Below are 19156 nucleotides of genomic sequence, written 5' to 3'. Positions count from 1 at the left end.
ATAATGTACTAGCGGGGAAGGGCGCCTGACTTTGCCCGAGCGTAAAATACGCTTAAATATGATATTTTAATTTGTCCAGGTTTCGTATATATCAGTAGAGAGTTGTGATTTCAAAAGTAGAAAAAGAAAGTTTCTAGATGCCATCAGCTAGAATCGAAACCGAAAGTTTAGCATGCAAAGGTGGCGATGTTACAACTATACCAACGTAACAGGCAGATAGACAGACAGATCGACAGACAGACAGACAGACACATTGCCGTTTATATATTAGATATTCACGAAGGCTATCTTAAAAATTACAACGGTTTAATAAAAATGGATTTAAATTTTCAGAGCATACGTAGCTTTATTAAACATTTCAAAAACACAAAAATATACACTTCGTTCACATTCATATTGTTTAAATTACATCGTCCTCCACGTGTTTCATTGAATGGCATAAGCCAAATTTTTGATCGGAGACTTTTCATTAGTCCATCAAAGAAGAAAATGTACAGTTTTTTCTTTCTTGAAGGTATTTTTACAGCAAATCGGAAAAAAAAACACCTGAAATCCAGGAAAACAGTAAAAACATTCACTCGTTGTAGATAAAACATTGAAGACCAATATGCAGAATAATTAAAGAAGTTCACTTCATAGACCGCGAGTTGAATAACGCCATTCTTAATGCCATATTTGAATTCATACTGAGCTATCAATATTACTATATTTTACGTATTTATACTAAATAAAGTCGATTAAAGTTGGTTAAAAACTAAGTCGATAAAAAATCTTAGCTCTAGAATCTAAGGGTCTATGAAACAGTATTAGCAAAGCACAGCGATTCCCTTCTCTACTAAGCGTTTTAATATATTGCTATGTTTTGTAAATGTGTATGTTGCAATATTTTTGGTATACTAAGAAGGTATTATCCCTTAAAGTTGTAAGGTTCTACTTATAGATTCTGGCGATAGGGACTGACCAATCAAATGGAGCCATGTTCTGCTAGCAACCAATCAGATACCAGAATTGCTCCATAAAAATATTGAATCTTTTAGCATTCCAGCACATAATCTTTTGCCTGCAAAATTATAAAACTATAAAGCTCATATAGAACAGCTACACACCAAAAACACTTTATCTCCAGGACTTGTACAGAATAGCAACCCATCGTAAACTCTTTTTAAATTAAACATGGCTTTCAATTCAAGAGTTTTTATATGGCACGAGTGTTAAATAAATGCATATTCTGGCTGCGGGACTATGTTGTTGTGTATTGGCTTTGTTATGGGAATTACATTCTGGTAGAGAACATTTGAACTGATATGCAACATTGGTTTGCTCCTTCATTTTTATAGCCGGGAAGGAGTTATTTCTAACAACGTGTATTAAACTTCTAAAAATAATAAGTTTAACTATGATTTTAGTTGCTGTTTCTTCAGTTCTAAAATCTGGTTGCATTTGGTTCTGGTACAATATATGAAGAGAATTAGCGTTATCGTGCTGATAAAGATTATTGTGTTACGTTTCTGAATTTTTGAGATGAGGATTGGTTATATGTATTATTATTCATCTTGAGTGTGATTTTCACAACGTTTCGGTCGATATAACCTCCGACCTTCTTCAGGTGTATCTTGTCGAACTCGGGAATGTTTCTGTTGAACTCGGGAATTTGGACAAAATTTCGAGCGGAACTCTTTATTTACTTCACAGGGATAGCGTGCTCTTTTTCCGTCAGCCATGGCTGGATAGAGGTCCTAAGTAATTCGCAATGTGACGGAACAAGAGCACGCTACCCCGTGAAGTAAATTACGTCCAAATTCCCGAGTTCGACAGAAACATTCCAGAGTTCGACAAGATTATTGTGGTTTTGTAGGGTTTGTAGCATTAGTGTTATTTGTTCATCAACGATGTAGTTGGGAAATTGGTTATTAATAAATATCTATTTTATATTTTTTTTATTTCGGTAAATAATGGCTGTCTAGTGAATGAGATCAGTTTTGCGCGATTTAACAAATTTTTAATAAAAGTTATCTTGTTACGCCTTGGGCACTCATTTTTAAAGTTCAGGAGGAGGCTAGAATTTATGCTGGTTGTTTTATTTTTGTATACAAAAGTGTTAAATATATTGTTGGAAGTGTCGATAAGAACGTCAAGGAATGTGATTTTTCTATTAATTAATTGTTATTCAATTCTACTGTGAATATAAATTCCAGCCTCCTGAACCTAAGGAGTGAGTGTTCACAAAGTTACAAGATAGCTGTAATTAAACCCGATATTTATAACTGATATGCTCCGGAAAGGGATATATTTGTTTGAGTTAGCTGGGCGGTTTTTGTTACAGTAATCTAATAATAAAACTAAGTCGTCTTAATGAACTGTTGTTTCTAGTTGTATCTGCTAATATGCGTAAGTTTTAGACTTTAGGCGTATCTTTAAACATCTGCCCTAGGCTGTGATACCCATTCGTATTTATGGTTTACGCCAGCCAATCATATTCTTGTAAGAGGAATAATACATCAATAATTTAATAAAGAGGAAAACTGATACTCCAACACATTATGATATTATAATCCTTCAAATGAAACTTTGGCTACTACTTGATATTTATTACACAGTATACAACATTCTTTACTGATTGCCGGTTGGAAGTAGAATGGGACGTTGTTGAAAATAACCCCAAAAAACAACGACGACAACAAAAACAACAACAGCGATGGAAGACCAAAGGAATAACAGTTTGTTTTTGATTTTCTTCATTTCGATATCAGAATCTTAAACTATTTTTTAACTTTACTGTTTGCCGTCAGGTCATTCACGAGAATGCTACTAGTAACATGTAAACCACCTGTCCATAGTACATTGTCGGCGACTAAACCGGCACCCCTAATCAACAATTACAAAACAGCAGAGAGAAAAACGACAACAGATGAAAAGAGGTAGTACACACGTACAGCACATCAAGCACATTAAGATATGCAAGACTCTGAGACACAGACTGGCAAAAGAATTTTCAAACTTCAATGAACAACAAATACTTAAAGCTTTTGAAGTAAACAAAGGCATTACGTCCATAAGAAAGGTAGCGTCTCGACAGAAACAACATGACCTATCTCAAAGAAGAAGATGGCACTCTCATCCACGACCTAGACAGAATTCTTTCAAGATGCGAGAAGTTCTATGCTAACCTCTATGCCACCAGACAACCAGGACACACTCCAACCCTTCATGCACTGAACAAACATCTTCCACCCATCCTCCCATCGGAAGTGAGACCACTGAAAAAGTGATAATCGGCGAGCAAGAGGCCCGGTGAATATGGCGGATGAGTCTCGTAGACCAATTAGTCCAGCTTGTACATTGTCAGTTGAGCAACATGCGAACGAGCATTGTCATGGAGGAGAATTGGTCCCTTCATATTGATCAATACCGGGAACATACCTAGGAGCTTCTGGTGCATTTCGTCAATTTGTCGGAAGTACTTCTCCGCTGTAATCGTTTCGCCCGAATCAAGAAGCTATGATAGATGAAACGGCTGCAGACAACCAAGCAGTCGCCATAACCTTTTTTGGAGCGCAATTCTGGCTTCCGGACGTGTTGTGGAGCTTCTCCGGCATCCAACCAATGTGCCGAACGTCACCGGTTATCGTAGAGGATCAACTTTTATCACACATCACAATTCGCTCGAGAAAATGGTCGTTTTTGTTGCGACGAAGGAGTATAGAAGACATCTTCAAACGACGATTTTTTAATAATCGTTCAATTCATGTAGCATCCATTTTTTACATGGCCAACGACTTTTGAGTGGTCGAGCCCGAGTTCAACAGCAACTTCCCGTGCAGTTTTGCGAGGATCGGCTTCAATTAAGGCTTTCAAATACTTCTGATATTCTGTCGTTTCTTCTCCCTCTCTTCATCTTTATTACAACCCCTCCCCCCAAAAAAAACAAAAACAAAGTAAAAACAAGTCCTGAGGCGACAGCACCTGTGGTGAAGGGAGATAGTCTGGAAGCTCTTAAACCGCGGCTGCACTCAGACGTCAGGTCAAAGATGGTTGCTCTCTCGTGATGGTGCTGTAACACCAGAGTTTGACAGCTAGACCCGATTCTGGGCTGGCCTATAGAGGACCACCGCAACCCACTCTACATGGGGAGCCTCCTAGGAAAAGTGGGGTAAACATCGTCCACTGCAAGCCCGTCTAGTTAGTTTACCGCGGTTGTCGGACTTCCCACTAATGCGGTCAAAACAGGAAAAATAACATTAGGTGCATGGAACATCCGGACCGTCCAAGACGTGGTAAACGCCAGTCGCCCCGAACGACGTACAGCCCTTCTCTGCAAGATTCAACATTGATGTTGCGGCTCTTAGTGAGACCAGACTACCCAAAGAACGCAACATCAGGGAAGCTGAAACGGGCTACACTATCGTCTGGAAAGGCAAAACCCCAGAGGAACCGCGCATCCATGGTGCCGGATTCGCTATCCGTTCCCAGCTGGTGTAGCAGAACAACCTCGCTCCCAGGATTACCAGTGAGCGCCTGATGACTGTCCGCATCCCCATTACACAGAAAAGAAATCTCACACTGATCTCTGTTTATGCCCCAACTCTGACCTCTACTGATAAAGACAAAGGCGCCTTTTATAACTAGCTCGACCGCACTATCCAGGCGGTGCCCGCGAACGTATATACAGTGTATTTTGATATAACATAGGGCGCCTTAATTCCTCTACTTCTAGTGTTCTTCTACGTTTCTTTTAATTCCTAATAGCCACGAACGGATCATCCTTATTAACAATTAGATGCGAATATCTTCAATCGTGAATGTGCCTGTTCTTAGGTTCCTCTTCGTACATCTTTAAGAATCGTCTCCAGTCACGCGTTGGCCATTTCCGACTAATCCCGTTAAAATCTAAGTACACTATCGATTTTGACTTTGTCGAACGGTTTGAAAGATCGATTAGCATCTCATTGTTAGTGTTACTTCCTCGGCTGGACGAAAAAGAGTTCGAGATGACTTTGTTCTCGCATTTTCAAGGAATCAAACAGGCTCTTTCTTAAATTTTAATTAGATTTAAAAAAATGTTTTTTATTTTGTCTTTTACTTTATTAAAAAGAAAAAAGAAAAATTTTCAAGCAAAAAAAAAAAAAAAAAAAAGAGAGAAAAATTAACCTTCATCATTTCATTTAAAATCCCTTTAAGAACATCAAATAACATTATGAGGCAACAGATACATGACGTTTAGTAAAAGTTTGTTTGTAGCATGAAACCTTGTACGGATGAACTAGATGGAGGGGGGTCGTTTCCTTTTTGGTTATTTGGTTTTACAGCATATCAACACTTTTCGGATTATTTCATGGTGAATCAAATTTTGGAAAAAAAAAATTTTTTTTTCCAAGTTATCTATATCTTCGAATATTTATTCGTTGTGTTTGGTTTGGTTGTTTTGTTTTACATTATATCACCCCTTTTTATCAGGTTATTTAATTGTGAACCCAGTAATTTTGGAAAAACGATTTTATCTTTCAAATCATTTATATTCTCAAATATTTATTCGTGGTGTTTGGTTTGGTAGTTTTGCTTACATCATATCACCGCTTTATCAGGTTATTTAATGTTGAAAACAGTTACTTTGGAATAAAATATTTTATGTTTCAAACTATCTATTTATTTGTTTTACGTTTAGTAAACGTTTGTTTGTAGCATGGAACCTGGTACGGATGAACTAGATGAAGGAGCTTTTCTTTTTGGTCGTTTAGGTTTTACAGCATATCAACACTTTCGGATTATTTAATGAGGAATCAAATAACTTTGGAAAAAAAAATGATTTTTTAAGTTATTTATTGGAAAAAAGATTTTCGGTCTCAAGTTATTTATATCTTTAAAGATTTAGTAGTGGTGTTCGGTTTGGTTGTCTGCTTTTACAGCATATTGACTAGTGATGAAACGATTCCAATCTTCTTCTCGATTCCGATACAATTACCGATTCCGATTCTTTATAAATCTCTAATTATTTAACTATAAGATTGTTATTTTCCACGATTTTCGTAAAAATACATGTTGAATATGCAGTTATTTTCCTAAACGTGAAAATACACTTGTGGAAGATCATCTATCGATTTTAGCTTTAATAAATGACTATTTATTATTTTATCATTATTACCAGCAACGAAAGATTTTACTTTAAACAAAATCAAATAAAAAAGACAATTAAAAGAATCGATTTGGCATCGGAAAATAAGCACCAATATTTTCGATTCCGATACCGATTCTGATACCCGCAAACGTTCCGATTCTTACGATTCCCGATTCTGATTTCAATCAATCGTCCCAACACTAATGTAAACCTTTCATCAGGTTATTTACTGCTAAATTCAGACATTTTCGAAAACCGTTTTTTAACTTCAAATTTTTATATCCTCAAATATTTATTCATGAGGTTTATTTTGTTATACCGCATATTTAACAACTTGATCAATGGTTAATTTATTTTTTTATTCACAACGTTTCGGCCAACTATTCCTCTGGCCTTCGTCAGGTGGTAACCGCGACGGATAGGAATTTCGAATCTCCTAACTGCATTCTCAGCCATCACTGCCATCTGTAGTTGTTGTCGTCTCACCACATTTTTGGCCAATATATATAATGCTCATCTCAAAAATGAATTCCAATTAAGATATAATATATATTGATCAATGGTTATTGATCAAGTTGTTAAATCCAGTAATTTTAGAAAAAAAAAATCTGTTTCTAAATTTTTTATGTTTTTAAAATATGTATTCATTCTGTTTGGACTGGAAACTTGTTTTTGTTTTTGTATAACATGATTAAGTCTTGCGAAGAGAAAGACAAAAAAAAATAATATAAATGATTGGTGAATTTCAGGTCAAAAAGCCAGTATCTTCAGATAGCCTAATCTGGTAGCAGGAGATTTTTCTTTGCGTGCCATTAGTCAGGTTAACAAATAAAAATGTAGGTAACAATAGTATCATCGAAACTTTACATCCTTACAAATTTACAAAGTTACACGTTATGACAGTTTGTATGTGTAAGTTATTAATTTATGTACGTATCTTTAGATAGTAACAGTATTGTTTTATTATTCATGGAATGGAAAAAAAGTATGTGCATATTTTCACCTTAGTTTTATCGATGTGTGCATATGTGTGACATCTATGTAAGGAAGTTGATAGCGATTTTCATTCTTCCTACTAGCTTGGTGGGGATCGATAGCTCTTATCCGTAAACAACTACAAGAAACCTTTCCAACAACCAATTATCAGGGTCGATATCACTCTTCCCGATAGTTTAAAGTTAAAACCTCTCGCCTGACATTCTCAGACGACCCTTCTGACTTGGAGTGTCACCACTTATCAAGTCTCAAAGGCCACTTAAGTATAGGGGTTAAGTTTTAGATTAATTGTAAAAAGAAATCAGCCACAGTGGAATTTGGGTATAACTAGATTATCTATATGAACTGTTCAATAAAATTGAAAAACGATCAGCTAGGAATCAGATAAACGGTATTGTGTTTACGGATGGACAGTTCTAGGAAAGAAACTCTGCTCATGGAATTATCGTTTAGTTTTGGACACAAATAAGGAGTGAGTTAAATTGTTGGCGGTTGTTTCAGCCAGTCGGGTATTAGTTGTGAACGTTTTACGGGGATGGACCACAGGTTGGAGCTCAGTCGAACACTGACTATGACATTATCGATAGCGCAGAGAGAGCCTCCTAATGTCTCTTTTGTGAGAAAGCGGGAGTAGGGTGGCAAAAAGGTCATCGACCACCAAAGATGTTGCCAAATCTGATGCAAAGAAGGTTATCTCTCCCTACTCTGCTAGGAAACTTTTTACATCTGCCAGTATTCTGCGTCGCTATAAAGTCAGTGTTTTCTCATGCATGGAGTATTCTAGTCAAATCTGATCACATAGACGAACTTTTTTGTGTGTCTCTATTACAAGTGTTTTTACGAAATGAGCTTCGAAGAACTGACTGCACTTGTACCTACTTCTAATGTAAATACTCCCGACTCACTCGACTTGCAGAAAAATTCCACCCCTTTATTATATAAGTCCTTGGATATCAGATTATTTTATACTTTGAGAGCTTCTTTCCTCGAAATGCTTGCCTTTGGAGTTTTTTTTTCTGATTCCTGCTTCCACAAACCGTATCGACATTTAGAAATGTAAATGTAATCTGAACAAAGATCTTGCTGCTAACCGGAAAAATAATCTGATTCCTATCACAGTAGCCTTTCTTGCAATATGGCTTACTTGGATGTACAACAAAGGACTAAGAAAGAGAAAACGAATTAAAAGAGGAAGCACAACAGCAAAGAAATAGAAAGATAATAGAAAGATGAACGGGGTGAAAAGAAAAAAAGAAGAAAGAAAATAAAGAAGAAAGAAATTAAAAAATATGATGGTCAAAACAATCAAGTGTTCTACACTTCCAAGTAACAATTTCTCGGGATTCCATTCGACACACTGCTGTCAAAATGGATTACTCAGAATTCGATACTGCTGCCAAAAACTCGTTACTCCAAAACTTGACGATCTGTTGTCAGCACTCCATCATACGACGCTCTGCTGACAAAAACTCGCAACTCCAAAACACAACGCACTGCTGACAAAACTTTCTACACTACTCCAAAACCAACCCAGTATCTGAAAACTAAGGCATTAAAAAAAAATATTCAAACCAAAAGCATCTCGTTGGCATATTAGGTGAATATATTACAAAGCCACGTACGGCCAAGGATGGAGTACTGTTGCCACACCTGGGCAGGAGCTGCTAGAAGCAACTCATCCTACCTTTACAGAGTTCAAAATAGACTTCGTAGTTTAATTGGGATGCCCTTTTCTCTTCCTTGCAAACTCTTTCCCACAGAAGAGACGTTGCGAGCCTGTCTCTGCTCTATCGATATTTTCATGGCACGTGCTTAGATGAGTGTCAATCTATGGTTTCCCCTTCGCCAAACTTTCACGAAAAACACTCGTCTACCCCAAACCACTATCTATAATTTCCCACACCCTTTATCTGTGCCAAAACCTCAATGTAGATTCCATGAACAAAGTTTCTTTCTTAGAACTGCACGCCTGTTGAACTCTCTTCCGATTATCTGCTTTCCAGCTGACTACAATCTGATTGTCTTCAAGCCCAACGTAAACAACTTCTTGACGAACCGTCTCCACTCAGTAATCCAATTTACAAAATCCCCACTACTTATTTTTATTACGCTATAATAACATTGACTAATGTATACTCATTAACCCTTATCCTTGAGTGGCCTCCGGACCTTGATAAGTGGTGATTACTATGTAAAAAAAAACTACAAAAGAAAAAGCATATAAAAAGAAAAAGCGGTAATTTTCTTTTTTTGTTTTTCATTATTTTTGACTGCACGGGACTCTACAAGCTGCACAATAATAGGTTTGTTCTAATTTTTACGGCCTTTAATTAGAGAAGAGTACCTTATCTTGTCTTTCGTAGCATTTTAGATCGCATATATATAGGAAAAGCTGGACAGATTTTAGAAAGAACTGAGAGAAAAACGAAAGAAAGAGAGACAGAGAGACAGAGAAAGAGAGAGAGAGAGAGAGAGAGAGAGAAAGAGAGAGAGAGAGAGAGAACAAAACGACGAGGAAAAGAAGAGTTGCGAAAGAAATTGGTGTAAGGACCAGATTAATCCCCTTTATTTCTAGACTAAAATTATTCCCCTTGGTAAAAAAGGCGCTTGGATTATTCCCCTTGGTAAAAAAGGCGCTTGGATTATTCCCCTTGGTAAAAAAGGCGCTTGGATTATTCCCCTTGCTAAAAAAAGGCGCTTGGAGTGCATAGGTAAAAAAAAACATAGATTTTGAAATATTATCGCAAACATGAAATAAGAGGAAGAGTAAATATTGTTTATTTAGGGGAGAAGTGTAGCATCTGTTCTAATATTACACTTCATCGCTTCTTTTCTTGGTTAGCGAACGAGAAATCATTATAGACTGCAGTAGGTTTCTGCAGTAGGTTTCTTCCAATCCAGAGTGCTTGTTTTTGGTGAGATGGATTTTCCTACATTTCAAACTAACCTTGTGCCTGACTATGCTATCGTGAGAAGTAAAAGAAAGTAACGAAACCGAACCGAACAGAATCGGTATTGCAATGACAATCATAGAAGAGAAACGAGGAAAAACATAAACTGAATGGACTCGTTTCGTAATAGATTAATACCGAGGTGACATCGGTTCTATTTCCTCGTTTAATAAAGTCAAAGCGCCCGATTGGCTATCGAGTTTGTCCAACGAGTCGACTCCACTGACTGCTTCGTGGTCCATCGGAAATAGATATTTCGGGTAATGCGAACGATGTCAGGGTGGGTGGGGGAATGGAAAAGCGGCTCAGAATCACTCGAAGTTCACTGAATCCTTCCAGAAAGTCGAAAAGATGATCTACTTAAGGAAATAGGACAGATCGTTGAATGTGTTAGCGATGAAGATTAACTAACCGCTGGGACAGCTTTAAATCGGCCGGCTGGCGTTTTCTGCCCGAATGCGCGGGAAAGGAAAATGAGGCGCGAAGTTGAAATTTATACCGTTCTTAATAACATCAACGGGCTAAAATGATCCCCGGAGCGTGTATAAACGCACACAATACCAAACAAACACAGTTGGACACGTTATTTGAATATTTTCATGCTGTTTACTTCATATTGATTGCTGGCAGTTTCACTACGGTCCTATTCAAGCAATGTTTTTGCGATCACGCATATTAACCTATTCGATCATGACCTACATATACAGAAGGTCGTTCTACTAAAGTTCCACTACATGTGGACATTGCAGAATAAAATAAAATAGCCATGGTTAGGCGATAGACGAATAATTGCCAAGGTATTTATAAAACTAGGTTGAAAGTGAATACTAACTCACTCAAACTCTTGCTTGGTGTCTACGTCATGACACTTCATAGAAAAGAAAATTAAAAGAAAAAATACATATTTAAAAATTATTTTTATATAGTGCATTTTTAAATTGAAAATTAAATACACTTAAAAATAATAAAACTTCACTACAGTATTTTCCAGAAAAAAAACAAACAAACTCACTTTTAATTAAACGTATCCAAATGTAAAATAATTCTTTATGCTACACAAAAGAAAATACAATCACTTTTAGATCAGTTTAATAAATCCCTCGGTAATTTCTTCGAGAATAGAAACGGAAAATACCTATCTTCGTAATAGACATTTATCGCCTAACCGTTGCCATTGTACTTTATTCTGTGACGTCAACAGATAACGCTCCGGTAGGTTAATATGCGTAATCGCCAATATTTTAGTAGTGTTGATCCAGTATATGAACAGTATGTTCCTTGAACTATAGAACCCTGCCTGAAAGCTCATCGTTCAAACTCCTTGGCAGATATCCTCGCATTATATTAAAGTGGAACAAATACCTTAAGGACATTGACAAGACTGCTGCAAAGGTGGTGGGATCTCTCTGCAGCGCTAGAAAATTATTCACACTTGAGAGTATCCTATACCTCTTCACAGCCACCGTTCACCCATGCGCGGAGGATAATTATCACATCTGGGTGGTCGCATCTACCGCTAGTCTCTCACTTTTAGACATGATTCCAAAAAGAATCTCAAATCTAAAAGATCCCGCATTATCGGTGAAGCTCAAACCTCTCTCCCATCGCCGAAATGCCGCATCCCTCTGCCTGTTTTACAAGCACTTGAATAGAATGTGCTCTGATGAACTAGTGGCACTTGTGCCCTCTCGACGTATAAACTCCTGACCACTAATTCCCACAAGCAGCAACATTCCACCAGGTCACTGTGTAGGTCCCTAGATATCGGAAAGCTTTCTATTCTAATAATTTCGTTCTCCCTTATCTCATATATTCCGATCGAGAGATGTTTTTAAGATTCAATCGTCCCTTTAAGTGCAATTGTTTGTATCTCTCTTGCACTTGGTTCTCCGGATATATTTGCCAGATAGCTTTTTAAATTCTTTTCGTTAGTTCGTTTGCATCTATGATTACTGGAATAGTGGAAATCTTCCTAAGATTCCAGTTTCTAATCATGTCGTACACAATAACCTGCTATCGATGGCTTATATGACTGACTACATCAATATTTAAACGCTCGTCACCACGTGTTTCGGAACTGCAAACATTAGAAAATAAATAGCAAACCTTACATATGCTTCGTATAGATACATCCATATATGCTCTTAGGTGTTTGAAGTGATGTACGGTGTAAGTGTGTTGGGTCTGATAAACACGAAAACATGAAAACAGAAAGGGGGAACTATCTCGTAGCTAATGAAGAACAATTTCACTGTTGATATTTCGCCAATGGTCGTTCTCTTCGGATCTTCACAGGAAATGACAACATTTTGCGCTAAAAAGAGAAAAAAAAATGTCTACTCCTGATTGACTGCACCTTTTCCCTTCCCGTTCTTCTTGTTCAAAAGGTTATAATCAAGGTTAATAATGTGCCATTTATCTGCTCTCCCAATGGGACAATTAGTAGAATTTGTTTCTATTGATCAATATGAAGGGCACTATTATATACACATACACACAGTAATACACAATACACACACATGTACACACAGAGACCAATGCTTTTAAAAAGATGAGTGGTCTCAGCAATAACAAGTGCAGGTTCTGCTACACAGAAGTAGAGATGGTGAGCCACCTGACATCCAGTTGTAAACTCCTTTGGGGGACGGCTATTATACAATGCGATACAATGGAGTGTGTACATATCTCCACTTAAAAATCTGTAAAAACCTGAGTATCCCATGTAGTAGCAAATCTTGGGAACATGTACCAGAAAGAACAGTTGAAATTAAATCATACACCATCCACTATGACTACGAAATTCCTACAGCTACACACCTAGAAAATGGGGCCATTAAGCCTCACATAGTTATATGGGACAAGAAGGAAAAAGTGGTAACCCTAGTTGAAGTAAGCATCCCTAATGATGCTGGCCTTAACAGAGCAGAGAGGGAGAAAATAACAAAATACCAAGGACTTATGTACGACATGAAAAGAAACTGGAATCTTAAGAAGGTATCAATCATACCAGGCATCATAAGAGCAACCGGGCTAATGAAAAAGAGTTTCAAAAACCGTATGGCGAATATACCCGGTGAACCAAGTGCAAGAGAACAACAAACAATAACACTTAAAGGGACGATTAGAATTAAAAAAAAGATCTGTCGGTTGTAGTAAGTAAAATAATGGGAGAATGTTTGGCATCCGGTAGAATGCCCCATCCTCGGGAAAAACACAAATGAAAATCACACACGTAAGCTTCTATATAATAACATGCTCGCTCCAATGCGTATGCATGAAGTATAAATACATATGTAACAGAGTATGTATGAGCGCGTGTGAAAATATCAGCAGCAGCCAAAGGAAAGCTGGCTTGCGAAAATATTAGCAGCAGCCGGAAAAGCGCACATGCAAATTAGCAAGTGTGCGCGAGCTTGCGTCACAAGAAAAAGAAAAAAGGGCAACATGTGGTCCAAGTGGGAAGCATAGTGCGACCATACAGGATGGACGTGTGAAAATCGAGGGCGAGAAAGCGCTGACTTGCGCCGATGTGGAGTGCCGGCGGCGGCAGACGCTTTTAAGGAAAGCACATGTGTGTACAAAAAGACTCTAACAAAATAATGAAATGCGTTATTTTGGAAGAACCACGAATAAATGTATTTCATTTGCACTTAAAAAAACGCCTCGTTGGATTTATTTATTTTTGTTTGTATATTCTTTTCCGATGGTACTAGACGGCGTGCGGGTCCGAGAGAAGTTCGAACTATAGCGACACAGTTTAAAAGTAACGGTCACGCAACATTACATATATAGACTATATACACTACAGGAGGAACACCCAAGCAAGCATGAACGCATTGATAAATAACCCCGTAGTGGCAAGATTCTGCGACTGATATTCACTCAACCTTCAATAGCCGTCTTACATCAAATTCGTTGCAAACATCGCTGATAAAAAACAATGGTTGGATCATTCTACCGCTCCAGAAAATATGTCACTCCTACCGCAAACCTTTATCTATATAATAGCCAAATATGTCCTAATATCGACTCCTGTTGCCATACCTGGGGAGGTGCTCAGAAAACACTTTTCCTACCTTAAAAAAAACTAACTTCGAAATCTAGTGGACGATATTCTTTCTCCCTACTATCTGTTTCTCACGTAATAGTCGTTGTTACTCTTTTTCTGTTCTATCGTTATTTTCATAGCAAGTGCTAAACTCAACTTCAATCTAGGCTCCCACTTGTAAAATATGCAAAACAAAATATTGTCTAGCTACAACCGCTGTCAAGGATTTCCCGTTCTCTCTATATATCTAAAACTTAAACAAAACTTCCATGAACAAAGTTTCTTTCCTAAAAGACTTTTGATGATAGACCTAAATAAGTAGATGTATTTTGAAACTCCATTAACCAGACAACTTAGATAAGTATTTCAGTTTAAACAATGCGGTATAACAATATCGTGGGGTCTACGTTTGCGCCGGACTTCCATATATTGTGTTGCGAGTGCTCATACTGGGTCATTATATAACGGGGGCTAATAATACAGGGATTCCGAACAGAGGATGATAATGAGATTTATATTATGTGAGAGCAATTTATAACAGAGCGATGCGAATTCATTATTGAAGGAGTGTGTAATACAGTTCTTTACATCAGAGGGGAGATACTTCATTTATGATGGAGGAGGCACATTACTTGGATACAATGTTCGTTAAAGAGATGATAATAAAACACATTTACCTTTCCAGTTAGTGGAATGACGATACGAAGACGAACAGTTACAAAATATTAAATGATTTCTATTCCTTAGCCGGCCGATTGATGATGTCAGTAATTCAAACTTGTATAGCTACATAGTCTCCCTCTTCCACCCATCGCCTATAAAGGCATCAGCTTCACTCTCTCTTTTTGGTTATGAGTGTGACTCTGATTATCTCCTAACTTCGAACCCTGTTTCAATAAATTGAGAATCTCCTTTGTTTATGACGTCAGAGGTCTACTGTCAACCAACGTGACTTTATTTTTATTTTTTAATTTTTTATTTTTCTTTCTTTGAAAATTGTAATGCTGGGTATGGGGAAGCCAAACCAACTGCCAACATTGCTCTGCTTTTATTGAAATCAACCGAGAGCTCTTTTTAGTATCCTCGCTGTTCCCTTAAGTAAAATTGTCTGGATCTCTTTTCCACTTGGTTCACTAGGAATATTAGATAGGTAGGACTTCAGGTTCTTCTTCATAAGCCCTGTAGCACGTATAATAACTGGTATGATTGATATATCCCTAAGATTCCAGTTTCTATTTATATCATCTGATATTTGGTCTGTTTCTCTCTTTCAGCTCTGTTCAGACCTCCATCATCAGTGACACTAACTTCAACCAAGGTTATCACGTTTCCATTTACATATGTCTGTCCAAACACACTTTTGGCAAACAAAGAATTCCCAATTTTAATTGTTCAATATCTAACCTATTTTTAATCATTATCTATGAACTCGCATTGTCCATTCTATTAACTGACATATTTAATATCCAGTTATTTCTAAAAGAATTAACAATGGACGCGAGAGAAAACGTACTATTATATATATATATATATATATATATATATATATATATATATATATGTATATATGTATATATATATATTTATAACAGAATAGTCAGCACCTCTGCTACAGAAGCATCTCACAGGTGCCCCACACGTGGAAGATCGAACTGACGACTCATCTCCGGATCCGTAAAACAATTGCATGATCAGTCATTTTTTTTTTTGCTGTTGATGATTGCATAAATATGACATGCTAGTTTCTGTAAGTAAAATTAATTAATGTCATTATAACCTTACACAAGTAGGATTGAGATCCTTCAAGGGAGTTATTATAAGCTGTCGATTTAGCCTAACACAATCGTCCGGCGTCATAAGTTATAGATTGTATGACTAGCTTTCTGTATTTGTCCCCTCACCTAAACATTATATAAAGAACTTAATTCTCTTTTATTTCCCGCGATAATTCTTGTCGGCTTAGGGGTTTGCAATAATTTTGTGACTTGGCTTGAATCCCCCGACTGGCAGTAATTGTCACTTCCTACACTGATAATTGCATACACATAAAAGAGCAGTGTATGTAGGTAAAAATTCATCAGTGCTTATTCATAAAATATAATTTATACATACATACATACATACATACATACATACATACATACATACATACATACATATATATATATAATATATATATGTGTGTGTGTCTGTGTGTCTGTGTGTCAAGCTGGATTTGTTGAAAGGATGCCCTATAAATAAAAAAAAGTTTAGCGGGGTTCAGCCGGGTGACCTTCAGATTATGAGCTGTATCGCGAGAATTGGAACTCAAGAAACTTAACTGGATATTACATTGAATTGATGAGGGTGGAGGTTGCCATCTGCCAAGTCGACAGGGAAGATTTGGATCGATAACATGTACCATATAATTTTGTACGTAGTAATTAAGAAGCCATAGGAACGAACATACATACATACATACATACATACATACATACATACATACATAACAATACGCGTATATATATATATGTGTGTGTGTGTGTGTGTGTGCGTGTGTGTGTTTGTGTGTCTTTGTTCCTCTACTTTCTCTCTTATTAATTTTCAGTACAAGATAATCAACGCGGTGAGATGAATAAAATAATACCTCCCTCTAATAACGTATATTTAGTTAATTAATTGATGTAATTAATGTTATGCGCTTCGGTTAGCTTGACAGAGGATTACAACGCCTGATGCCGTGCGGAAGAAGAATAAAGTATGATTAGAATGAAATCTGACTTGTTAATTAATGACCATATTGTAAGTAAATGATTACTTGAGTATCAGAGAGGAAGTGAGCCTCTTCAGTATATAACAATAGTGTCTCTACCCGAAACAGGTCTTAAACTTGCTTGTGAAGCCCAATTTAAGAGTTTAGAAGTGTGCTTGCTCATCACATGGTTGCGATTGTTGACACAGGTCTATTCTTGATTAGAGTGGAAGTAATTGTGAATATTTCCTGTCCCAGTTTGCGAAGGGCGTAGTCAGAAAAGACCAAGGGAGAGTTCAAACTTGACAAAATATTGTTAGTTCGTTTCGTTTTATTTTAGTGAAGTTTCGTTTTGTTCGTTTTTTTTTTAATATAATTAGGGCGACCTAAAATTGCAAATAATGCTCACTGAATGTTCTTATAACGTGAAGTTAAAATATTTTGATAGATTTATGAAATTTATTATATAATTACTTTGTAAAATTACTCAACGTGTTTAATAAATGCAATATTTTTGTTGTCCTAATTATAACTTTTCATGTTTATTAGTTCTTTTCTAAAGTCTTGGTACCTTTAGCCACATTCTGGTTGTAATTAAATACTTATAGATGTACGAAGCAAAACGAATAGTGAACGAAACGAAAAGTTTCGTTTCGTTTTCATACAAAAAATGAAAATAAATTAGTAAATATTTTGAACGAAACGGAATGAAGCGAAACGAATCTAACCCTGTAAAATTCCCCCCATCGGTAGGTAAAATTTCAGGCGTTATTGTGAAATGGCAGAAAAAATTGATTCGCAGGCAGTAAATAATTCCCCCATTTGCAGGCAAATTGTTTACGAGAAGGCAAATGAACGGCTGCCTACGCCTGGCTACCTTACTGGTGCTTTAAATTAGAAAAAAATCGGTCGACTTCTCCGAGGTCTGGTGGTGGTCCAAAAAGCATGGACAGGACGACTGGCTATACTCATGTCGTTTGCAGTCTATGTTTTTACAGGTTACATCCGAGTAAATAAGCGAAAATTCACTTGCACTTATAGACTTGCCGAATTGTCTCCCTTTAACATAATTCTTATAAGAAATCTCAAAAGTGAAATATGCCACACTATTATAATATGGACAATAGCTATAATAATAACACTATCATCTTTATCAACATAGCGTTAGGCATATTAATTATACTTTTGTATATACACGATTCACTCCCAAACGAATTGACTGATCATTTTAAATACAAGACGTAAGTGATTACAATGTGGTCTATATTTAGTTTTATTTATTCATAAAGTAATTAACCGATCATTATGTATTGTAACCTGGGTTATATTTAGTTTCATTTTATTCTATGCAAACTGGGCTTAAAGAGAGTGCAATGTTTTAGTAGAAACTTGAATAATTTCAACTTGCTTGAAAATTAAAAAATAGTTATAAAGTATGTAAGTTGAAGTTAACTCCACAGGAGTTCCAACCACTTTACGCCCTACATAAGATGAGTAATTTTGATATTTTCGCAAACAGGAATTTCATAATCATTTATATACGGCAATAATATACAACATATGAACAGCTTTAAGATTCACTGCTAATCTCATTACGACTGAACTGTTGATTTTGTCGGCGATGGTTATACTTTTGTAACGCGTCGATACTCGTAATAATATCACGTGCGAGTGAGTATTAAAGAGAACCACTATAACTCTAGTCTATATATATAAAAGCGAAAATGTATATATATATATGTGTATGTTTGTGTGTCTGCTAAAAACTTTCAACAGACAACAAAAATTCACAAAGTTAGTCTCATATAGAAGCCCCATCCTTCGCCCGACAAATATCGAAAAATTGGCCAAAAACGTTAATTTTTTCACCCTGAAATCAGCACTTTTCTACAGAGGGGGGGGTCAGTAATGACGAGATCGGTTATACGCATGCGTCAGACGACGTCATAATCTGATTAAGTTTAAATATTTGAAGAACTGACACAAATTTATGTACGTCGTGTTAGGTCAGTTGGTTAGACCGTTGGGTCATTATCAAAACGTTTTGGGTTCGAATCGTGGTGTGAGATGTCTTTTTTTTTCGATTTTTAAAATTATATTATTGAAGCAGGGTTATTTAAGCCATTTTTCACGTAACGTTCGTTTTTCTGCTTTTTTTTTATTTCGCTTATTCTTAGATTTTCATTGACACTCCCAACCCCGACCGACCACACACACACACCAAAACACCCGGGTAACCACCGATTTTTTAAATTTTAATATCGAAACCGGCTTATTTAAGCCATTTTTCACGTGTTTTTTTGTTTGTTTTTATTTTT

This window comes from Euprymna scolopes, chromosome 19 (genome assembly GCF_053919585.1).
Source record: "Euprymna scolopes isolate OS-2025 chromosome 19, ASM5391958v1, whole genome shotgun sequence".
Lineage (NCBI taxonomy): Eukaryota > Metazoa > Mollusca > Cephalopoda > Sepiida > Sepiolidae > Euprymna > Euprymna scolopes.
This window is presented reverse-complemented; position numbering follows the sequence as displayed.